This window comes from Saccostrea cucullata, unplaced genomic scaffold (assembly GCF_032062105.1).
Source record: "Saccostrea cucullata isolate Sc308-1 unplaced genomic scaffold, CSIRO_AGI_Scuc_v1 ctg471, whole genome shotgun sequence".
NCBI classification, from domain to species: Eukaryota; Metazoa; Mollusca; class Bivalvia; order Ostreida; family Ostreidae; genus Saccostrea; species Saccostrea cuccullata.
The window spans coordinates 124,849-129,456 of record NW_026923106.1 but is presented as its reverse complement, the minus strand read 5'-3'; the positions used below and the strand labels follow the sequence as shown (position 1 = coordinate 129,456).

Genomic DNA, 4,608 nt, shown 5'->3' with positions numbered 1-4,608 from the left:
ACATAAATAAAAGCGAACATATATATTGAAGACATGTCAATGTTTCTTTTTTTGAAAGGAAATTTATTTTAAGTATAAACAATAACATTTTCATTGACATCAGACAAGCCTTATTGTGTCGTTCCGACAAAAAATAGTGCATTTTAAACCGCCGATGAATTAAAGTGTATTTCGTCACTTCTCATATTCCTATATGTGCATATATGTCTTGTCGATTTTTAAAATTTTCAAACTAATTGCAAAAAACATAGGTTAATTTTTCTGTTCGTTGGGATTTATACAAATGACACATAGGCCTAACATAGAGATCGAACTACTTTTTCATATTCATACGCACCATGCTACTTTGCTTTGTAAACAAAAACACGCAAAATCGGCAACACAACAGTGACTTAAAAAGAAATTGACGGGACTGTGGAGGCTTACTAGAAAATTTTTAGAAGGTACGTAAATGTAATTACATGTACATTTAAGTATAGTTGCACGTGTTGCTCTGAAATATAAACTTAGCCAGTAGTTTATCGATAGGATTTCGTATGGTATTGACCGAGTAAACATTAGCGCCACCTTGTTTTTGCGGCTTTAGGGGCCTGATTCTATGTAAATTTTTCTTTTGTGTTTTTTCCGCAAAAGTAGCTTCCATTGTAGTAATGAGGCAACTGCCTCACTAGAAATATTATTTTCAAGTCTTTGAAAACACACAAAACAGCAGTCGTGCGACAGGACATGCCATTGAAATTTCGACTAGATTTCCACTTTCTTGAGAGAATCGGTCATGTTTTAGTGAAAATCGAATGAATATTTTTCTGCATGCAATGATACGAAACGAAATTATCCAAGATAATATTTCTATTTGTTGTATCACACGAAAAATACGATGAGAACGAAGCATCTGTTGGAACGACGCCATTTTTATTTCAGCCAGGAGCGGATCAAAATCCACCACATGCACCTGTTCATAATAAATCTGGAATAAGTTATTTTAATTGATTTATGTTTACTCATATCGCTTCAGAAAAATATAGACCACTTTTTTAGTGTAACATAACAGGGTGAAAGTGTCTTATTTATTTATTTTCATTATAAAATAAAAAAAAAATATTCATAAATAGGAATATGTGAAAAAAAAATACACATGTTCTGCATGACATGCAAGTACAAAGGCATCCTGTGTCATACAACTATGGAATTAACAATTTGAGATGTAAAAAAAAAAATAAAGATCAGATTGAGATTTTGATGATCTTAAAGATGCATTATGTTGATGATGTCAAGGGCTCAAAAAAGAAAAAAGACAACATTTTCTGGAAAATATCAGGTTCAAAGAAAAATTGTCAAAGCAAGTCTCAGCTATTATTGCAGCAGATATGCATAAAGCATCAAACAATTTCTCAGAAGATAGTGGAGGTAAACAGTGTACGTGTTGTTAATGCACTTGTAAGCATTTTGTATAAAGAAGTGGTTTGAATTCCTACAGAGGATTGGAATTCAAGTGATCTTAATTTATTGCTTTGGAAAGATAATGATTTACATTTAAGATGTCATAATAAATAAAATACCCTTCAAATCTTATTTTATATGAGTTTTAATTTAGAATTTAAAATTTGTTATTTTTCTAGAAGTACATGTATAAACCATAAGGGCCAGAGCATAATGGTTCCTGGAAGGATTTGTTTACGAAACCTTTTTCATTGCTTCTGGAGGTTTGTTGGTTAATTTCTCATTCCGGAGAAATTTAACTCCATCACTACCATGTTGGGGGTTCCCTAATGCCAGATGACATCTCCAGGAAAGCAAAGAGGTACTTTTAAAATGTCATAATAAATAAAATACCCTTCAGATCTTCCATTTTACTTGTTATTTATATGTCGTTTTAATGATAATGTAAAATATTTTATTTTTCTAGAGGTATACACCACAAATGGCAGAGCATAAAGGATGGCTGGGAAATTTGATAAACTTACTGTTGTAGGAGAACAATTTCAAGCATTGATATATATTAGAAAATTGTGCTGTCAGTCTTTTGTATGTTGGAGGACAAGCTTCCCCTTGAAAACTGGAACAAATGTGAAATGAAGAATGTGTATCTTTATATTGAGAACTTTTCCTTGTAAAATCACCTCTGGGAAAAAGTTTATTTCATATCAATTTATTGTGTTCATTATCTGGTCTAATTTTATATTTGTAATTGTTTTAAAATTGCATGGCGAAACACATTTTTGCTCACCTGAGTCAAAAGCTTAAATGAGTTTTTTGATCCGATTTCTTTGTTGTCTGTTGTGTTGTGAACTTGTTACAATTTAATTTTTGTTCAAATGATGCCCCTCTCCCCCTGGGAGGTTGAGACCATTTATAAAGATAAACTTTTCAAAATTGAACTGATATTTTTTTTTTCAAGCCGAGATACTCAGGTGATGTACAAAGTATGTATTTTGTAGTGATATCAATTAGAAGCAATATCATTTTTAAACCGCAGTTTGATAGCAGAAATTTTATTTTCAAGAAAATGTTGGAGGCATATGTTTATATATATCATATTAATTTCATGTTTGAATTTCAAAACCGTTTTCAGCTACTACAATTTACATTGGAAAAAAATGCAGTTGTCCAACTTGTGTCTATTGTGTGTCATGAAGGTAAAATCTTACAGCTTATTGTGATATGCAACAAATATTTTACCGTGACCATGTGTTTTTGCAACAGTTGTAAAGTGTATATGCTCAAGAACATAATTATTAGTTTTCTCCTGTAGCCCAAATATAATTGTGTTAGTACTTTGATTACTAGCATTTATTTGTAAATCAGGGTCCTGTGTAAAACTTCTGATATTAAGATTACACACATTTTGCATTCTTAATGCTCGTTACACTTGTGAGAAAATTATGAACAAAATTGTGACGGCGACTTTCTCTTTTCTAAAAAAAATCATTTTCTTGAATTTTACTGTATATTGTGCTTTTACACATTCAAACTGGAAGACTGCAATGTTAAAAAAATCTTATATGATAAGTATAACAATAGTAATTGTCAAATTGATAATGAAAAGTATTTTAGGTCACCTGAGCCGAAGGCTCAAGTGAGCTTTTCTGATCACATTTTGTCCGTCGTCTGTCCGTTTGTAAACTTTTCACATTTTCGACTTCTTCTCAAGAACCAATGGACCAATTTTGACCAAACTTGGCAAAAAGCATCCTTGGGTGATGGGAAGTTTAAATTGTTAACATGAAGGGCCAAGTCCCCTTACAAGGGGAGATAATCAAGAAAAGACAAAAATATATGGGGTCAATAAAAATCTTCTTATCAAGAACCTCTGGGCCAGGAAAGCTGAAACTTATGTGGAAGCATTCTTGGGTAGTGTAGATATTAAATTGTTAAAATCATGACCACCGGGGGTAGGGCGGGGCCACAATCGGTAATCCAAGTTTTACATAGAAATATATAGAACAAAGCTTTAAAAATCTTCTTCTCAAGAACCACTGGGCCAGAAAAGCTGAAACTTTATGGAAGCATCCTTGGGTAGTGTAGATATTAAATTGTTTGAAATCATGGCCCCCGGTGGTAGGGCGGGGCCACAATAGGGAATCCAAGTTTAACATAGAAATATATAGAACAAATTTAAAAATCTTCTTCTCAAGAACCACTGAGCCTGGAAAGCTGAAACTTATGTGGAAGCATCCTTGGGTTGTGTAGATTCTAAAGTTTTAAAATCATAAAAGGGAAGGGGGTTGTGGGCATCATAGGTAAAGAAAGAGAGGGAATCTGGTAAAGAACTGCATCACCCAAGTTACTCTGGTGAGCGATGTGGCCCATGGGCCTCTTGTTTTAAAGAGATATTACTTTTGCTGTATCCACATTAAAGGCATTCAGATATTGCTGTACCATGATACACTGTAGGTATAAAAGAGCGTTTCATTTCATTTGTTAAAATAGGGCACTAATACACAATAAATGTTTAAATATAATGTAAAAAGAATTGCTTTCCTTATTATTTCACATGACATTATTTCTTTATGGGATTTAATAATACAGTGCATCATCTCATGAAATTGACATCAGAAATCAAATGGAGTCTAAATTTCTGCAATTTTTAAAAGGCAATTTCATTTCCTTATCAGTAAAGCAGTGTTCAATTTATAAGCTTGAACAACCATCAACTCGTATCAGTACTTTCAGTACTTTGATTACCATTTAGTTTTTCCTAATAAAATTCACATGGCTTGGTATATTTTTCTTAAGTTTATATTACACTTTTAGCACCATGTTAACATATTCTGAAAATTGTTTTCACCTGTAAACCTTTACTGAATGTGATTTGTCTATATTTGTTTTTTCATTGAAATATTACTAATATTTTCCAAGTCTTTTTCATATTCCAGTTCTTAGGATGAAAAATTCTAAGAACCATCCACATTTCTAAACTTGTGACATGATATTAAATCTTTTTCAAAGAAAAAAATTGTTTGTATCATCTGTCCTTAATAATAGATCTGTTTTTTTAAACGTACTGAAAACTGGATAAGTAAATACACAGAAAGTTTTGACAATGTATTGATATGCGGCGATCTGAACAGTATGTCAGACAACAATAATGATGAAAGTACTATTTCT

At 32.1% G+C, this 4,608-nt stretch overlaps 1 long non-coding RNA gene across 1 annotated transcript; it reads left to right on the top strand.

The window, feature by feature from the left end:
• Positions 1 to 395: 395 nt before the first annotated feature.
• LOC134263183 (uncharacterized) lies at positions 396 to 2,343 on the top strand. Its single transcript, XR_009991205.1, has 3 exons — positions 396 to 443; positions 1,620 to 1,801; positions 1,907 to 2,343. It is a non-coding gene; the product is annotated as an uncharacterized LOC134263183 (long non-coding RNA).
• Positions 2,344 to 4,608: the final 2,265 nt, after the last annotated feature.